The sequence below is a fragment of the Hyla sarda genome, chromosome 1 (genome assembly GCF_029499605.1).
Source record: "Hyla sarda isolate aHylSar1 chromosome 1, aHylSar1.hap1, whole genome shotgun sequence".
Taxonomy (NCBI): domain Eukaryota; kingdom Metazoa; phylum Chordata; class Amphibia; order Anura; family Hylidae; genus Hyla; species Hyla sarda.
Window position 1 is genome coordinate 187205259 of NC_079189.1, and position 20623 is coordinate 187225881.

Genomic DNA, 20623 nt, shown 5'->3' on the forward strand with positions numbered 1-20623 from the left:
TTGATGGCAATTACATTGCATCAGCAGAAAACCTCCACATTCCTAGTAAGTAAGCATTGCAAAGGCTGGTAATGGTACGTCTCTGCTTGAAAGACCAGCACGTCTCATACTGCTGGTACAGGAACATGCATTGGATTTTTAAAATCAAAGTTTACTATCAATTCTGTCAGTTTTTACAGTCTTATGTCCCTACTGTTTCTAATGTAATGTGTATGTGGTTTTATATATATATATATATATATATATATATATATATATATATATATACACATATACATATACACACACACACAAACATACACACTGATCAGTCATAGCATTAACATCACCTACCTAATATTGTGTAGGTCCCTCTCTAAACTAGCATGAACTTCACAGGATCTCTAAAAGTGTTATATGGCATCATGCAAGAATAAACATTGCAGCATTATTTCTTTTTTAACCCCTTCTGCCAACATACCATCTGGGCCTTAAAGTGTTACTGCCAATAAAAACAACTTTTTACATGTTTCTAAGAAAAGGATACCATATACTGTACCTACCATGTATTTTAGGACTGTGCTAAGCATGTGAAGTTCACCAGCAGGTGTCACTGTTGCGCAGATACAATACAACAGAAACTACAACATGCCCGACTAGAGTGCAAAGGTTAGTGAAATCACACACAGCATGAGGCTAGAGGTCATTTCCAACAGACAAACTATCAAGCCTTCCAAGATCATATTTCTATTTCAAATAGCAGTTACTCTATTTATATAAGCTTGTAACAAACACAGTTTAACCGAATGGAAAAAAGTCTCACACAAGCAGCTGCAGAAAATTTGGATTAAATACAACAAAGTGGCATCTTCTATAACAAATGCTTTAAATAGAATTAAACCCTCAGCTTGAATACTACTAAATGAAAGAATATACCACAGTAGTAGCATCTGGACCCCAGACCTCTAGTCATTATCCCTCCACTCAACTTGTAACAGTGACTCCAGGGAATGTCACTCTTATAATGAAAAGGAATTCCATTTAACCCACTAAGAACATCAGCTTTTTTTTTTTTTTTTTTTGCACTTTTTCACGTTTTTTTCTCCTCACCATCTAGTAGCCATGGCACTTTCAATTTTCCACCTACAGACCCATATGAGGACTTGTACCACCAATTGTACTTTGTAATGACATCACTCATGTTACCACAAAACTTACGTTAAAATCCCCCAAAAATTATCTGTGGAGCAAAATTTAAAAACAAACACACACTTTTGGGGGCTGTCAAAAACTGTCCGTTTCTACACAGTGCACTTTTGGGTAAAAATGACACCTTGGGAGAAATTTTTCAAAACCTGTGCAGAGGAAGAGTGATGCAGTTGCCCATGGCAACCAATCAAATGGCTTCTTTCATCTTTTGAAGAGACCTGTGAAAAATGAAAGACAATCTGATAGGTTACCATGGGCAACTGCACCACTCTTCCTCTACACACGTTTTGCTAAATCTCCCCTTGTCTTTTTTTTTTCAAACACATTTTATTTGCATTTTCAAATAGACATAAAACATGAATAAGAACAAAATAAGAGCAAAATAAAACAAGTGCTAGCAAAATAGCCAGCAATAAACAATGTGCAAGCACATTTAGAGTCCCGTAAAACAGTGTTAATAGCAGTCGGGGTTGTACTCCCGAGGAAGGGGATAGTCCACTACAGATGTCCACAAAAGTCTAACATGGAGCCATCCGAAAGGTACTAAGTCTATATAAGGAGCATTAATATGAAACACAAGTTATCACAAACAGGGTATCATGGCTAAATGAAAATACAGAAATAGCATAGAAAGCATCCCCCCATTCTGCTCACCGATATTTAGAAGCAGACCACGAGAATGGAGGTAAACGTAAGGCACCTATCGTGTCTCCCAGAGAACCCAGGCAGTATCATTCTGTTGAGCTAAATGGTAGGACTATATCTGCAATTTCTGCTGGAGTATAATGTGAAAGAATAAAGACCTTCCATTTCTCAAACAATTTCTCGGTTTGTGTGTTTATGTGACGCTCAGTATCAAGTCATTCAACTCTACAGTATAATTTTAACTGTGTTATAACCATTGCTAACGTTGGGGTGGTGGCAGACAACCAGGAGGTGAACAAACAACAAAGCGCTACATGTAGAGCTATATGCACTAGAGGAGGAACCCGGGGCAGGACTGTTGGATCACCATCCGGGGGTCTAAATTGTTGGAAAAGCAGCGCTTTAGGAGTACAAGGTAAAGTCAAATTCCACGTGTCCTTGACAAAGGATAGAATCATTTGCTGATATGCTCCTGTAAAGGAGCAGGTCCAGACACCGTGCCAAAGGTTAGTCAGGGGGGCAGAACATTTCGGGTAGGCCCTTATCCTGTCAGGAAAGTCGGGGGATGGTAGGAAATTGAAACCATAGAGTGCCCTATGTGCAAGCTTGAAGTATGTTTCACGCCATCGTTCATTAGCAATACAACGGCGAATTATGTCCTAGCTCCTTAGAATACAGTCGGAAATGTCATAGTCCGGTATCCAGGAGAACCAGGAGGAAAATAGGTTGTCTGGGTTTATTTTAAGTAGCACCTTCCTAATAACCGGGTATATTGAAGAAATAGAGATTTTACGCGGTCTGTCGACAATCAAATAATCTAAGGCATGGTCAGGGGACTCCTTATCGAGATTCATAAGCCGACTGGCAAGAAACAAAAAACAGTTGATTCAGAGGGAGCATATGGGAAGGAGGCTGTTAAAATTTAGTTAGTAGAGATGACGGAGGCAGCGTGCTCTTAGTTGGCCTATCAATTAATTCCCGATTGGATCTCAGACCCTTTTCTGCCCACAGTGTACAGCAGAAAACACCCTGAGGGGCCTCTGGATGGCCAGACAAGGGGTGATATTTGGAAACTAGAAAAGGAAGGTGGAATAGTTTCTGGACCTCCCTCCATGCCACTATGGCGTCTCGTAAAAGAACCGAATGTTTCACCAGAGGTCGTAATTTGGAATTTGGAAGTCATGTGGAGAAGGGCCAACAGATTCCACTGGGGCACCAAGTCCGTTGCTATCCAATAGTTGGCATGAAAGGAGGAGCCGTGGATCCAGTCTACAGTGAATCAAAATAAACAAGCTAGGTTGTAGCCTCGAACATTAGGAAAGCTATGTCCCTCCTCCTGTTTTCTCAACATCAGCTGTTGAAGCGCTATACCTGGTCTTTTGTCCATCCAAACAAATTTCATGAACCTTGAGTTCAAACGTCTAACATCTTCATGGCATAACAAGAAAGGTAAGGTCTGCAAGGGGTATAACAGACGTGTGAAGCTTATCATTTTTATCAAGAGACATCCGCCCATAAAAGTGAGTAATTCTGATCGGATTTTAGCGAACAGTTTATCAGGCGTTCTTCCCACCTTGATGCCCAGATACGTGACAAAGGAAGAGGCCACCCTGATCCCGTGACCTGATACATCCTGAAGCTTATGAGGTGAGGAGGGGCCCAGTGGCAGTACTTCCGATTTGGAGACATTTATCCTATAACCTGAAAAGTCCCCAAAACTTTTTAAGTGATCAAGAATGCCTTGTAATGAGGAGACCTGGCTATCAAGAAATAGCAAAATATCATCAGCAAACATAGCCAGTTTAACTTCCTCACCCCTCACCGTGATGCCCGTACAAATAGGGGAAGATAATAAGAAGCGAGCTAAGGGTTCAATGGCAAGGATAAATAAAAGAGGCGAGAGCAGGCAGCCTTGTCGAGTCCATTTATTCAAAGGAAAGGGAGCTGAGAGGATGCCCTGAGTGTAAACCCTCGCCACTGGAGAATGATACACTCCAGACAGGTAAGTACAGAATGCTCCCTGGAAACCTATCTTGTCCAGCACCAACCCCAACCGGACATTGTCAAAAGCTTTTTCAGCATCCAATGTCAGTAATGCCGGTGGTTCTCCAGGATGGGGTTGGTGCTGCAACCTGTCCAAAATTGCTAAAACAGTGCGGATCGCTGATCGGTTTCCAAGGAAACCTACTTGATGGGAACCAATTATGGCAGAAAGGAATCGGGAAAGTCTTTCTGCAAGGATTTTGGAAAGAATTTTAACATCCTGATTTGTTAAAGAAATCTGGTGGTAAGAGCCCGGGTCTCTGAGATCCTTGCCGGCTTTGGGAAGCCCCTTTATTTAAGCTGGTGATGCTTCTTTGCAAAGCGACCCAGAGGACACAGAGTCAGCAAAAACCCTGACAAGGACCGGAGAGAGTTGGGGTAAAATTCCCCGGAATAACCATCCGGGCCGGGGGCCTTACCATTATGAAGAAGACGTACAACATCTCTAATTTCCTCCTCAGTGATGGGGCGTGGATAATATCCAGCTGGTCGTATGTCATAGTGGGCATATCTATGCCATGTAAAAACTGTTCGCTGGTAGAGAGATCAGAAGGAGAGTCGTTATACAGATTAGAGTAGAAATTGCCCAGGATCTTATTAATAAGGTGGGGATTAGATTGAGGTACTCCGGAATCATATTTCAATGTCAGTATGTGGGACGGTGGGTATCGCCCTTTCGCCAGGCGCGCCATGAGGCGACCTGCCTTATTCTCAAAATGAAATAGGTCTACCTCGAATTGGGACCGCCGGAGATGTTCTCGGCGATCAAGCCATAATTCGAAATGGGACCGAGCTGGTTTCCACTACTCCCTGTTCGTTTCAGTTGGGGAATGCAAGAAATGGGCATACGCTTCCCTCAGTTTGTCACTAGCTAAAGTAAATTGGGCAAGGGCAGACATATGAGCTATCAATCTATCTCACATTACTGCCTTCCCAGCTTCCTAGATAATTTCGGGTCAGATTTATGTTCATCATTTTGGGCAGAATATTCCAGCCACCACGCCCTAAGTTGGTCAACAAAAGAGTCATCTCTGTTTAAGAGCGAGGGAAATCTCCACAGGATATCAGTCCCCTTAGGGAAGGAAAATTGAATCACTAATGTAACCGGAGCATGGTCCGAGCGTGCCAGTTCTCCAATGTCCACAGTTCGAACCCGATAGTCAAGGCCAGAACTAAGGAAAAAATTATCTATGTGAGACCATTAACCATGGACATTGGAATAGTGGGTAAACGAACGGTCATCAGGATGACACACAATTGCCAGGCATCTTGGAGGTCTAGTTGTTCCAGAAACGGGCGAAGCACACAGTCCTTAGACCTAAAGGGCACCAAGGTGAGAGATGAGCTCTTCCTGTCAACTAACGGGTCCAACACTGAGTTATAGTCGCCCCCCAATATTTTCCCAGGAGTGGTATCCACCTGAATCCTATCTGCTAAGTCCCTAAAAAACAGCTTATTGTCCTCATTAGGTGCATATATATTATAAATACTGAGCAGTTCCCCGTTATGGTCTAATATGAGATGTGACAGTCTGCCGTCAGTGTCAGTGGTATGCGCTGCAAAAGTAAATGGGAAGTACTTGTGTATGAGTATAGGGACCCCTGCCCTACCTTAAGAGCCATAGACATGCCCCACCCATTGTTGCTGTATCCGGAAAAAGTCAGAGTCTGACAAATGGGTTTCCTGTAATAAAACTATATCTGGGCGTAATTTCTTCAGAAAGTGTAAAAATGGCCTCCGTTTATGTGGAGAGCGGAGGCCTTTCACATTCCAGGAGATCAACGTGACAATGATGAAAATCCGACAGGGAATACACTAATAAGTGAAGGGAGGATGGGGGGTGGGGAGGGGGGAATACACTAATAAGTAATTATGGGTGGGGAGGGGAGACAGGGAGGTGGATGCAGCAGCAAAGGGCACAACATGGCTAATCCCCAGGGAACCCCGCAATAAATCACATGCAGAAATTCAAAATGCAGCACAATCAAGGTAGGAACACCATTCCCGATAAGGGGAAGAAACCAGTACAGAACATAAACAGTAACATAAACATAAGTGAAGGCACAAGAAGGCCACCAAAAATCAAAAAACCCAAAGAGAGTCAAGGATGACAGAATGCTCTCAACCTGGGTAAGGGGACTTCCTTTTTTTGGGCGACATAGGGAGAAAGAGAGGGAACAGCCTTCCATAAAAAAGGAGACAGTGGCTCCACTCCCTGATCCTCGGCAATGCCCACTAGGGCGTCTCGAGCGCCATGGAAATACTATCAAGGCACATTATGTAGCATATGTAAGGATGGGGTAAAACAGTCAGCTGGACCCCAAAAATAAATACAGGGGATCAAAACAAAAAGGGGGGAGGAGTGAGAGGTCACAGGATTCACAACAAAACATATGACCTGAGTTGAGATGAATCAGTAGTCCTGATAGCACAGGGGAGAATCTGGAGAAGTCCTACCAGGATATCTGTAGCAAGGAATGTCAATCAGGAGATGAATGACAGTTGCTGCTATAACCCCTTTGCGGCCCTTTGAGCCTCTTGTGGCGGTCTCTGGGAGCATGAGAGTAGGCAGAGGTCCTCGGAGCAGATCTGGAGCGACGAGTCGCTCTAGGAGAGTGGGATCTGTGACCTGAGCATCTAGAGGAGCGTTGCTATGAAGAGGAAGAGCCCAGAAGACGGTCCAGGGATGATGCCGCTGCCTCTGGAGTCTTGTAAACAGAGATATTGCGGTCAGGATGAAACACCCTCAGTATCGCTGGGTATTGAAGCTGAAAACGATAATTGGCCTTGAAAAGCGATGTGCATATGGAACTGAAGGCCCTCTGGCATTTCACCACTTTTGCCGAATAGTCCTCAAAAAGCAAAAGGCGCATGCCATGAAGTATGAACGGTTGAGATAAGCGCCTGTAGGCCAGGAGGACTTCCACCTTGTCATTGAAGTCCAGAAAGCAGAGGATGACTTGTCGTGGGCGATTCCCCAGAGCCCCTGGGAGATCCTGAGAAGAGGCAGGGGCTGAGCCTATAAGGTGGGCTCTGTCCACACAGCAAGGGTGACTCAGGCCAAGAACTTTCGGAATGTCGCACTCGCAGAACCGTTGCAGGTTGGGGGGCGCCGGTAAGCGGTTAGAGTGAGAGGCAACGTCCAACTGTAGATTTTGAAGGGTAGCTTTTATTTTTATTTTTTTCAAACTGTAATTTTTATTAAAGGTTTTTCAAGTACACAAATCCAAAAACAAAGAAAAAATTGAAAATGGAAACAAAGGGGCCCTAGGGTACAATCCATGAAATACAGGGGGCTAAGCCCAATCACATCTAGCTTGAATCAGTGACAAAGAGGCAGTGGGCAAAGCCAAGGTAAGAAAATAAAAGCATTAAGAATCGCGCAAGGTCTCCATTACCAAAATGTGGGCGTTACCTGGGACTATCACGGTAATCCGTGAAGTGCCTGAGTCCGCGTATTACCACACAAACAACAGTTACAGACATAGAGGATTTAGGATCCGCATACAAGGAAGGGGAAAGGAGAAAGGAGAACAAACAGTAGACACACAAAGACAGACACCCAACAACCACAACTGGCAGGGAGGAAAGGAAGCTAAGAAAAAGGGAGAGAAAAGGGGGAGAAAAGAGAAAGAGGAGAACAGGGCGGTTGCAGTGAAACGATCCCAGGGCTCCCAGACCGAGAGAAACAGTGGAACAGAGTTATTGAGGGAGGCCATCAAGGACTCCAAAGAACAAATCTCTCTAATACGGGCCAACAGAATGGAATCGGTGGGGGGGGGGGGGGGGGGGGGGGGTTGGGTACTTCTTCAAGTACTTAGCTATAAGGGTCTTGGCAGCTAAGGAAGGGTAGCTTTTAAAACCTCTTCCACAATGTGTTGCACAGTAAGAGTCATGTGCTGGGCAACCTTTCAGCAATGAGCTGGTAATCAATATGTCTTACCGCTAGCCGGACGGGAATCGGAACGAGGTGCCTGCTGAAATCATTCAGCAGGCATCCCATGCAAATGCATGGGGGGGTCCAGATCGGCGATTCCGGGCTGATCGGGTCTCTGATGACCCAATAGCCTGGAAAATAGGGATGATCGGAGCCGTCAGAGACAGTCCCAATGGTCCTGAAGGATAGGAGCTAGGTGGCAGGGTGCTCCCTCCTCCTAATCCCTACGATTGACCGATCAGGACTGACCGGCGAATCGCAGGGCAGGGGTGAAAGTTCATTACCCGCCGCCGACAGTTACCTGCTGACAGTAGGCGGCAGGCAAGTGGAGGCAGTGGCAGCGTGTGTCCCAGATGCAGCAGTGAAGATTGACGTAAAATTATCTTCACTGCTACTTCTAGGAGTCTCAAAACTACAACTCCCAGCATGCCCAGACAGCCTTTGGCTCTCTTTGCATGCTGGGAGTTGTAGTTTTGCACCATCTGGAGGGCCACAGTTTGGAGACCACTGTCCTTCCAGATGTTGCAAAACTACAACTCTCAACATGCCCAGACAGTCCAGGCATGCTGTGAGTTGTAGTTTTGTAACATCTGGCCCTTCAGATGTTGCAAAACTCCCAGCATGCCTGGACAGTCTCAGCATGCTGGGAGTTGTAGTTTTGCAACATCTGGAAGGGCACTGTTTGGAGACCACTATACAGTGGTGTCCAAACTGTAGCGCTCCAGATGTCAATTCAAAGCATGCTGGCTGAGACTGTCCAGGCATGCTGGGAGTTGTAGTTCGGCAAAATCTGGCCCTTCAGATGTTGCCGAACTACAACTCCCGGCATGCCTGGGCAGTCTGGGCATGCTTGGAGTTGAAGTATTGCTAAATCTGGAGTGCTACAGTTTGGAGACCACTACACAGTGGTCTCCAAACTGTTATCCTCCAGTTGTTGCATAACTACAACTCCCAACATGCCCTTCGCTGTCTGGGCATGCTGGGAGTTGTAGTATTGCAACAACTGGAGGCACACTGGTTGGAAAACATTGTCTGTTTCCTAACTCAGTTTTTCCCAAACCGTGTGCTTCATGCTGTTGCAAAACTATAACTCCCAGTATGCACTGACAGACCAGACCGTACATGCTGGGAGTGGTAGTTTTGCAACAGCTGAAGACACATGGGTTGGGAAACACTGAGTTCGGAAACAGACAGTGGTGACGAAACACTGTCTGTTACTTAACTCAGTGTTTCCCAATTCCAACCAGTGTGCCTATAGCTGTTGCATAACTACTAGTTTTGTGCCACCCCCAGGGTACATTCGCATGGGCGGGGGTTTTACAGCAAGTTTTCCGCTTCAAGTTCGAGATGCAGCAAATTTCCCGCTGCTCACTGTAAACCCCTGCCCGCGTGAATATACCCTAAAAACACTACACTACACTAACCCTAAATAAAGAGTAAAACACTACATATACACTACACCCTTACACTGTTGTCGCCCCCCCCCCCCCCCCCCCCCAATAAAAATTAAAAATGCCTTGTACGTCAAAATAACAACTCCCAGTATTGTTGGACAGCAATTGACTGTCCAGGCATGTTGGGAGTTTTGCAACAGCTGGAGGCACACTGTTTGGGGAAAACTGACATACAGTATTTTTGGTGGAGGAGGCACGTGTAACGCTTGCATCTGGGTACACCCCTATAATAATCCCTAGTTTAGGCATCAAATGCGCATGGCGTTCTCTCTTATTTCAAGGCAACAGTTTAAGGCCACACATGGGGTATCTCCGTACTCGGGAGAAATTGCGCTACAAATTTTGGGGGTCTTTTTCTCCTTTTACCCCTTATGAAAAGGTTAAGTTGGGGGTCTACACCAGCATGTTAGTGTAAAAAAATTTAATTTTTTACACTAACAGGCTGGTGTTGCCCCATACTTTTCATTTTCATAAGAGGTAAATGTAAATAAAGACCACCCCCCCCAAATTTGTAACACAATTTTTCCCAAGTACAGAAATACCCCATATGAGGGCGTAAAATGCTCTGCGGGTGCACAACAAGGCTCAGGAGTGAGAGGGCACTATGTACATTTGAGGCCTAAACTGGTGATTTGCACAGGGGTGGCTGCTGGTTACAGCGGTTCTGACATAAACGCAAAAAAATAAATAACCATATGTGACCCCATTTTGGAAACTAAACCCCTCACAGAACGTAACAAGGGGTATAGTGAGCCTTAACACCCCACAGGTGACTGACAGATTTTTGAAAAAGTGGTCCGTGAAAATGAAAAATTACATTTTTCATTTGCACAGCCCACTGTTACAAAGATCTGTCAAACGCCAGTGAGGTGTAAATGCTCACTGCACCCCTTCTTATGTTCTTTGAGGGGTGTAGTTTCCCAAATAGTGTGCGATGTGGGGTGTTTTTCACTGCTCTGACACCATGGGGGCTTCCTAAATGAGATATGCCCCCCAAAAACCATTTCAGCAAAATTCGCTTTCCAAAAGTCCAATGTCGCTCATTCCCTTCTGAGCCCTCTAGTGCACCCGCAGAACACTGTACATCCACATATGAGGTATTTCCTTACTCGAGAGAAATGGGGTTTCAAATTTTGGTGGCCATTTTCACCTATTACCCCTTGTGAAAATGAAAAATTTGGGGTAACATCAGCAATTTAGTTAAAAAAAAGAAAATTTTTCATTTTCATGTCCAACTTCAACGCAAATGTCAGCAACAGCAGGGTTAACAGGTGCTGACAAGGTGTTGTTGCAAGGTTGCCGGGTTACGCCCTGCTGTCTGGGTGGCTAGCTACTGATTGACCACATGTGCATCTCCCTATATTACCAGGCATCAGACACTGGGAAGATGCCTGTGAAACTGGTCATTACCTGAGTAACTAGCATTCCCTTATTCCCTTGTATACCCGGCAACTTGACTTCTGGCTTCCTATCTGACTTCTCTTTTGTTATAGTGATTCGGCACCTCTTCCCACTCCTGGCTAGACTCGGTTTGACTGACATTGACTTTATGTGTGTATGTTTAGTTTGTCTTTGTTAGTTGCTTGTTTCCCTGTTGATCCTGACAACTGACTGGATTGTATTTTATAGTGTTGACATTTGACTCCCCTCACTTATTTAGGAAGGGATTGTTGACCAGTTGCGGGCCTATCATTTAGGATAGGCGGACAAGTAGGCAGGGACAGGGGCACGGGTGAGCTTAGCGAGCACTCCTTCCCTGCCCATACGTGACAGCAATGTCATCAAACACCTGTGGGGTGTTAAGGCTCACTGTGTTCCTAAGGGGTGTAGTTTCCCAAATAGTATACCATGTGGGGTGTTTTTTGCTGTTCTGGCACCATGGGGGCTTCCTAAATGAGATATGCCCGGCAAAAACCATTTCAGAAAAAATTCGCTTTCCAAAATCCCAGTGTCGCTCCTTCTCTTCTGAGCCCTCTAGTGCACCCACAGAGCACTTTACATGCACATATGAGATACCGTATATACTCGAGTATAAGCCGAGTTTTTCAGCACGATTTTTCGTGCTGAAAACACCCCCCTCGGCTTATACTCGAGTGAACTCCCCCACCCGCAGTGGTCTTCAACCTGCGGACTTCCAGAGGTTTCAAAACTACAACTCCCAGCAAGCCAGGGCAGCCATCGGCTGTCCGGGCTTGCTGGGAGTTGTAGTTTTGAAACCTCCGGAGGTCCGCAGGTTGAAGACCACTGCGGCCTTCAACATCATCCAGCCCCCTCTCACCCCCTTTAGTTCTGAGTACTCACCTCCGCTCGGCGCTGGTCCGGTCCTGCAGGGCTGTCCGGTAAGGAGGTGGTCCGGTGAGGAGGTGGTCCGGGCTGCTATCTTCACCGGGGAGGCCTCTTCTAAGCGCTTCGGGCCCGGCCTCAGAATAGTCACGTTGCCTTGACAACGACGCAGATACGTCGTTGTCAAGGCAACGGCTCTATTCCGGGCCGGAAGCGCGGAGAAGAGGCGCCCCCGGTGAAGATAGCAGCCCGGACCACCTCCTCACCGGACCACCTCCTTACCGGACAGCCCTGCAGGACCGGACCAGCGCCGAGCGGAGGTGAGTACTCAGAACTAAAGGGGGTGAGAGGGGGCTGGATGATGTTGAAGGCCGCAGTGGTCTTCAACCTGCGGACCTCCGGAGGTTTCAAAACTACAACTCCCAGCAAGCCCGGACAGCCGATGGCTGCCCGGGCTTGCTGGGAGTTGTAGTTTTGAAACCTCTGGAGGTCCGCATGTTGAAGGCCGCAGTGGTCTTCAACCTGCGGACCTCCGGAGGTTTCAAAACTACAACTCCCAGCAAGCCCGGACAGCCGATGGCTGCCCGGGCTTGCTGGGAGTTGTAGTTTTGAAACCTCTGGAGGTCCGCAGGTTGAAGACCACTGAGGGCGAATGATGAGAAGAGGATGATGAAGGGGGGGGGGGTGTGGGGATGATGAAGGGGGGATGTGTGGGATGATAAGGGGATGTGTGGGATGATGACAAGGGGATGATGAAGGGGGGATGTGTGGGATGATAAGGGGATGTGTGGGATGATGACAAGGGGATGATGAAGGGGGGATGTGTGGGATGATGACAAGGGGATGATGAAGGGGGGATGTGTGGGATAAGGGGATGTGTGGGATGATGACAAGGGGATGATGAAGGGGGGATGTGTGGGATAAGGGGATGTGTGGGATGATGACAAGGGGATGATGAAGGGGGGATGTGTGGGATGATGACAAGGGGATGATGAAGGGGGGATGTGTGGGATGATAAGGGGATGTGTGGGATGATGACAAGGGGATGATGAAGGGGGGATGTGTGGGATGATGACAAGGGGATGATGAGGATGTTAATGACGGGTCTGGATGATGACAGGGGGGGATGAGGTATTTCCCACCCTAGGCTTATACTCGAGTCAATAACTTTTCCTGGGATTTTGGGTTGAAATTAGGGGTCTCGGCTTATACTCGGGTCGGCTTATACTCGAGTATATACGGTATTTCCTTACTCGAGAGAAATTGGGTTACATATTTTTGGGGGCTTTTCTCCTTTTAACCCTTGTAAAAATTAAAAATATGGGTCTACAAGAACAATTTACTTGAAAAATTGGAAAACTGCTGCTATACTTTGAAGCCATCAGATGTCTTCAAAAAGTAAAAACATGTCAACTTTATGATGCAAACAAAAAGTAGACATATTGTATGTGTGAAACAATATATCATATATTTGGTATGTTTATTTTCCTTACAAGCAGAGAGCTTCAAAGTTCTAAAAATGCAAAATGTTCAAATTTTTCATGAAATTTTTGACTATTTCACCAAGAAATTATGCAAGTATCGAAGAAAATTTACCACTAACAAAGTAGAATATGTCACGAAAAAACTGTTTTCTGAGCCATATAACTTTTTTATTTTTCCATATATAGGGATGTATAAGGGCTAATTTTTTTGTGCCATGATCTGTAGTTTTTATCTGTTTCATTTTTGTTTTCAAAACACAAAGAGCACAGACAACGGCACTCACCATTCAGGAACTGCTTTATTGAAGTAGTTGCAGCATAACAGGTACAGGCAGGTCAAGCGGTGTGGAACCAGTTGCCCCTGCTTCCACACCGCTTGACCTGCCTGTACCTGTTATGCTGCGACTACTTCAATAAAGCAGTTCCTGAATGGTGAGTGCCGTTGTCTGAGCTCTTTGGGGGAGATTTATCAAAACCTGTGCAGAGGAAAACTTGCCCAGTTGCCCATAGCAACCAATCAGCTTGCTTCTTTCATTTTTATGAAGGCCTGTGAAAAATGAAAGAAGGAATCTGATTGGTTGCTATGGGCAACTGGGCAAGTTTTCCTCTGCACAGGTTTTGATAAATCTCCCCCTTTGTCTTCGGATTGCCCTTGTCTCTCATATATTGAGCACCACCGCATCAGAGTTTTCCTAAGTCAGGTCGGACAATTCTCCACATTGTGTTGTCTCATCACTTAGTGATGCTAGTGCCGGATTCCCCCTTCTACCTGGTTGCTTGTATAATTTTTGTTTTGATGGGACTTTTTGATCGCTTTTTATAATTTTTTTCTGATATACGTTGTGTTTAAAATTCTGTATTTTTGGTGTTTGGAATTTTTTACGTTTATGTAATTTACCCTGCAGGATCATAAACATTATGTTTTAATAGTCTAGACATTTACATACATGGCAATACAACATAGGTAAAATAAAAATGTGTTAAATAGGAAATTAACCCCTTAAGGACTGAGGCCTTTTTCACCTTAAGGACTGAGCCCTTTTTTGCAATTCTGACCACTGTCACTTTAAACATTAATAACTCTGGAATGCTTTTACTTATCATTCTGATTCCAAGATTGTTTATTTGTGACATATTCTACTTTAACATAGTGGTAAAATTTAGTGGTAACTTGCATCCTTTCTGGTGAAAAATCCCCAAATTTGATTAAAAAAATGAAAATTTAGCATTTTTCTAAATTTGAAGCTCTCTGCTTGTAAGGAAAATGAATATTCAAAATATAATTTTTTTGGTTCACATATACAATATGTCTACTTTATGTTTGCATCATAAAATTGACGTGTTTTTACTTTTGGAAGACACCAGAGGGCTTCAAAGTTCAGCAGCAATTTTCCAATTTTTCACAAAATTTTCAAACTCAATATTTTTCAGGGACCAGTTCATTTTTGAAGTGGATTTGAAGGGTCTTCATATTAGAAATACTCCATAAATTACCCCATTATGAAAACTACACCCCCAAAGAATTCAAAATGACATTCAGTCAGTGTTTTAACCCTTTAGGTGTTTCACAGGAATAGCAGCAAAGTGAAGGAGAAAATTCTAAATCTTTATTTTTTACACTCGCATGTTCTTGTAGACCCAATTTTAGAATTTTTGCAAGGGGTAAAAGGAGAAAATGTATACTTATATTTGTAGCCCAATTTCTCTCGAGTAAGCACATACCTCATATGTCTATGTAAATTGTGGGGCGGGTGCAGTAGAGGGCTCAGAAGGGAAGGAGCGACAAGGGGATTTTGGAGAGAACATTTTTTTGAAATGTTTTTTGGGGGGCATGTCCCCTTTAGGAAGCTCCTACGGTGTCAAAACAGCAAAAAAAAAAAAACACATGGCATACCATTTTGGAAACTAGACCCCTCGGGGAATGTAACATGGGATAAAGTGAGCCTTAATACCCCACAGGTGTTTCATGACTTTTGCAAATGTAAATAAAAAAGAAAATTTTTTTACCTAAAATGCTTGTCTTCCCAAAAATTTTACATTTTTAAAAAGGGTAATAGCAGAAAATACCACCCAAAATTTTAAGCCCAATTTCTCTCGATTCAGAAAACAACCCATATGGGGGTGAAAAGTGCTCTTCTGGCGCACTACAGGTCTCAGAAGAGGAGTAGTCACATTTGGCTTTTGGAAGCAAATTTTGCTTCTGGGGGCATGCCGCATTTAGGAAGCCCCTATGGTGCCAGGACAGCAAAAAAAAAAACAAAAAAACACATGGCATACCATTTTGGAAACTAGACCCCTTGGGGAACGTAACAAGGGGTAAAGTGAACCTTAATACCCCACAGGTGTTTCATGACTTTTGCAAATGTAAATAAAAAAGAAAATTTTTTTACCTAAAATGCTTGTCTTCCCAAAAATTTTACATTTTAAAAAAGGGTAATAGCAGAAAATACCACCCAAAATTTGAAGCCCAATTTCTCCCGATTCAGAAAACACCCCATATGGGGGTGAAAAGTGCTCTGCTGGCGCACTACAGGTCTCAGAAGAGAAGTAGTCACATTTGGCTTTTTGGAAGCAAATTTTGCTCTGGGGGCATGCCACATTTAGGAGCCCCTATGGTGCCAGGACAGCAAAAAAAAACACATGGCATACCATTTTGGAAACTAGACCCCTTGGGGAATGTAACAAGGGGTAAAGTGAACCTTAATACCCCACAGGGGTTTCACGACTTTTGCATATGTAAAAAAATATATATATTTTTTACCTAAAATGCTTGGTTTCCCCAAAATTTTACATTTTTACAAAGGGTTAAAGCAGAAAATACCCCCCAAAATTTGAAGCCCAATTTCTCCCAATTCAGAAAACACCCCATATGGGGGTGAAAAGTGCTCTGCTGGCGCACTACAGGTCTCAGAAGAGGAGTAGTCACATTTTGCTTTTTGGAAGCAAATTTTGCTCTGGGGGCATGCCGCATTTAGGAAGCCCCTATGGTGCCAGGACAGCAAAAAAAACAAAAAAACACATGGCATACCATTTTGGAAACTAGACCCCTTGGGGAACGTAACAAGGGGTAAAGTGAACCTTAGTACCCCACAGAGGTTTCACGACTTTTGCATGTGTAAAAAAATATATATATTTTTACCTAAAGTGCTTGGTTTCCCAAAATTTTTACATTTTTACAAAGGGTTAAAGCAGAAAATACCCCCCAAAATTTGAAGCCCAATTTCTCCCGATTCAGAAAACACCCCATATGGGGGTGAAAAGTGCTCTGCTGGCGCACTACAGGTCTCAGAAGACAAGGAGTCACATTTGGCTTTTTGGAAGCAAATTTTGCTCTGGGGGCATGCCGCATTTAGGAAGCCCCTATGGTGCCAGGACAGCAAAAAAAAAAACACCCACATGGCATTACATTTTGGAAACTAGACCCCTCGGGGAACGTAACCGTGTTACAGTGAGTACTTACACCTCACAGGTTTTTTGAACAGTGGGCCATAAAAGTGAAAATGTTTCATTTTCACATTGGGTAATAGGGCAAAAGGCCCTCAAAATTTTTAGAACAATTTTGTCTGAGAAAAAAAATACCCCATATGTGGATGTAAATTGCTCTGTGGACACACTGCAATAATCAGAATAGAAGGAGTGAAAATTTTGTTGAAATTGAAGTCGGGGGTCATGTGCATTTATAAAGACCCCAACAGCAAAAAAAAAAAAAACACATGTGACACCATTTTAGAAACTAAACCCCTCAATGAACGTAACAAGGGGTACAGTGGGAAATAACACCTCACAGGTTTTTTGAAAAGTGGGCCATAAATTTAAAAATTTTATTTTTTTACAGTAAAATGCTGGGGTTACCCAATTTTTAACATTTTCACAAGGGGTAATATGAGAAATTGGGTTACAAATTTTGGAGGGCTTTTCCCCCTGACTATAAAAATACATCCACATATGGGGTAACATGCTGTGCAGGCGCACAACAAGGCTCAGAAGTCATAGAGGTCACTTAGTATTTGTGGCCTATGGCATATCAGTAGCTGACGGTTACATACATTCCGAGGAAAATACAAAAATGAAACACCCACATGTGACACTATTACAGAAAGTACCAACCCTGAGGAATGGGTATAGGGGTAAAGAGGACATTTTGAACGCACAGGTGTTTCCTACATTTATTTTCCAGGAATGGATGAAGGGTAGCTTTTGAAAATTGCAATTTTCAACCTATGCTCTGTTTCATTTTTCTGGGAACAACTAACATGTGACTCCGAATTGTCGCCTGGAAATACGACAGAGCTCAGCAAGAACTCTTCGCATTTGAAGCGTATGTTTGTTACGGACCTAACAGTTACATAAATTCAGAGGAAAATACAAGAAATGAACACCCATATGTGAGCCTATTACAAACAGTACATCCCCTAGGGAAGGTGTATAGGGTGAAGTGGAGATTTGGAACAGACGGGTGTTCCCTAAATTTATTTTCCAGGAATGGATGAAGTGTACTATGGGGGGAAGAAAATTGCAATTTTAGTACTGATATGCCAATTATTTTCCCAGAATGATGACCCAGAGTACAGCCAAAAGTAAAAAGAATGCCCGCCCCAAACCCTATACTCTGAATCATCATTCTGGGAAGGGGATGTGTGGGGCCGTCCCTATTCTGTTACCTCAAATGCGCAACCCGCTCAGGTGGGGAGAGAGAGCGTTGCGCATTTGTGGCAACTGCAAACCTCCAATGATGTTGACTGTGTCCCATGACCCATTTTTTAGGGGGGAAAAATAAAAAAGATATTGGGGGTATTAGGAAAAACATTTTTTAATTTTTTTTTGGGGGGGGGGGGGGGGGTGAGGGGTTTGGTATAAAATTTGGCGCCCACAATTCCAGAGGTGCTCTGACCCGCTCTTTGGCGGTCACCATAGATGAGTGCCTTTAGAACTTCCTCTTGGAACTGCAGGTATGTACCTGTGTTGCCAGCGTACTTGTACAGTACAAAAGCGTTGTACATGGCAACCTGTACCGTGTAGACCGCAACTTTTTAGTACCATACCTTTGTTTTCTGCATGGCGTTATATGGTTTGAGGACTTGATCAGAAAGATCAACTCCCCCCATATACCGATTGTAGTCCAGAATACAATTGGGCTTGAGGACCGGTCCCACGGTACCTCGCACAGGGACAGGGGTGCTGCCGTTCCCATGAATAGTGGTGAGCATAAGGACATCCCTCTCGTCCTTATACCGGACCAACAACAGGTTCTCATGGGAAAAGGCACGGGACTCACCCCGGTGGATAGGAGTCTGCAGGGGATAGGAAGGAAGACCTCTTTGATTCTTCCGGACTGTCCCACAAGCGACCGTGGATCTGGCGGCGAGGGATGTGAAGAGAGGGATACTAATATAAAAGTTATCCATGTAAAGGTGGTAACCTTTATCTAGCAATGCGTGCAAAAGGCCCCAAACGATTTTGCCGCTAACACCCAGAGTGGGGTAACAATCTGGGGGTTCAATGCGGGAATCTTGTCCCTCATACACCATAAACTTGCAAGTGTACCCTGAGGTACTCTTGCAAAGTTTATACATCTTCACGCCATACCGCGCTCGCTTGGTAGGGATGCATTGCCGGAAGCTGAGTCTCCCCTTAAAGCTGATGAGAGACTCATCAATAGCGACCTCCCTTCCAGGGACATAGGCCTCCCAAAATCTGGCCCCGAAGTGATTGATGACCGGCCTGATTTTATACAGGCAGTCATACGCGGGATCAGTTCGGGGGGGACATGCCACATTATCAGCATAATGCAAACATCTCCGAATGGCCTCGAACCGGGGACGTGTCATGGCCATATTGTAGAGCGGGGTATGGTAGAAAGTGTCCCCACTCCAATATTGCCTGACACTGGGCTTTTTAACTAGACCCATATGCAGCGCAAGGCCCCAAAAGGTCCTCATTTCGGCTGCATCGACTGGAGTCCAGCCGCCGGGTCTAGCTAAAAGTGAGCCCGGGTTAGCGGCGACGAACTGTTGGGCATACAGATTCGTCTGTGTAACCATTAGATTAACAAAGTCGTCACTGAAAAAATGACCGAAAAAGTCCTTTTCAGTGAACCCGGCGATGTTAATCTTGATTCCTGAGTCGCCAACAAACTCAGGAATCACGGGCTTGTGGTCAGCTGGCTCAGCCCAGACAAGTTCTCCAGTACGAGGTACCAGTGACCTTGGCAGGGGGGCTTCACTAGTATGAGCGCCAGGGGGACTCATACTAGCATGGGGAACAGGGTCAAGGAAAGAGGAGGTTTGCGGCGCCACATGGCGGCGTCTCCCCCGCCTTGTGGCTCATCATCAGAACTAGATGATGAGGAGGACGATGAAATAAGGAAGGTGGGGTCTTCATCGTCCTCTGAGCCGCTCTTGGTGTCGGAGGCAATTATGGAATATGCCTCCTCCGCCGAAAACGCTCTGGGGGCCATTTCCCTACTCTATTGGGGATACAGGTGTGTGTGTGTGTGGGGGGGAAAACTTTATTGGTGTATGTGCTGTGTGTGGTGTGGTGCAAGACTACCTCCCTAACCCGCCCTAACCCTCCCTAACCTAACCTAACTAAACTAACCCGCCCTAACAGAAAAAAAAAAAAAGGGACTTCTAGCGCAAAAAAGCCCTGCGCCAAAAAATAAGCGTTTATCTAATCAGTGGTGTGCGCACTGATTAGCGCTTGTGGCAGCAGGGAACGCAGAAGTCCGTGGGGGGTCCGGTCACACAGCCCAGAACAGTGGCTGGTGGCTTGTACACAGACCCCCACACAAAAAACCCGAAAAATAAAATAAAAAAACGCTTAACCCCGAAAGAATGCACCCGCCTGAACCCCCCCAAAAAACGCTGATCAGTGATAAATCACTGACAGCGGTGGGACAGGCTGCACACACAGGTACAGTCCGTCCACACAGTACACGCCTGCTACTGGTGGCACGGACCACCTATGGGTGCAAAAAAAAAAATATGCGTTAACCGAAAAAAGTGCCTTTACCACAAAAAAAAAAAAAGCTAACCCTGGGGGATTTCTGTGCCAAGGGGCCACAGAAAGGGGGCAAGGGGCACTTTTTTTTTACAATGAGGGGATGGTGGGCAGCACGGGGCTCCGTCCTGCTCGCCAGATCTCTGTGGAATGGCGGGCAGAACGGAGCAACATGCTCCTAGCAAACCTCTTCTAAACTGGGCGTTTCCCGAGACAGGTGTCATCAGAGAGGATTTAGACAGAAAAGAACAACCTTAACTTTAGAAGCTCATAAGTACTGAAAGGATTAAGATTTTTTAATAGAAGTAATTTACAAATCTGTTTAACTTTCTGGAGCCAGTTGATATATATATAAAAAAGTTTTGTCCTGGAATACCCCTTTAAGGGTGATTTTTGTTTTTGTTTTTAAATTTTTATTTTATTTTACACTTTTACCTTTATATGCAATCATTAGATTGCATTACAGTATAATGCTATGCCTTGGCAATCCACTGATATAGCCTGGCTAAGCCCAGGCTACATCATTGGATCGGCAGCAGGAGGCAGGTAAGGGGGCCCTCCTCCACTCCTACTGATAGTAGCCGACACTC

The 20623-nt window shown here is 44.8% G+C and overlaps 1 protein-coding gene across 11 annotated transcripts in view; it reads right to left on the reverse strand.

Moving 5' to 3' along the window:
* The window catches only part of PDE5A (phosphodiesterase 5A), a 352640-nt gene that overhangs the window by 103166 nt on the left and 228851 nt on the right, over window positions 1-20623 (reverse strand). The window lies entirely within an intron of this gene.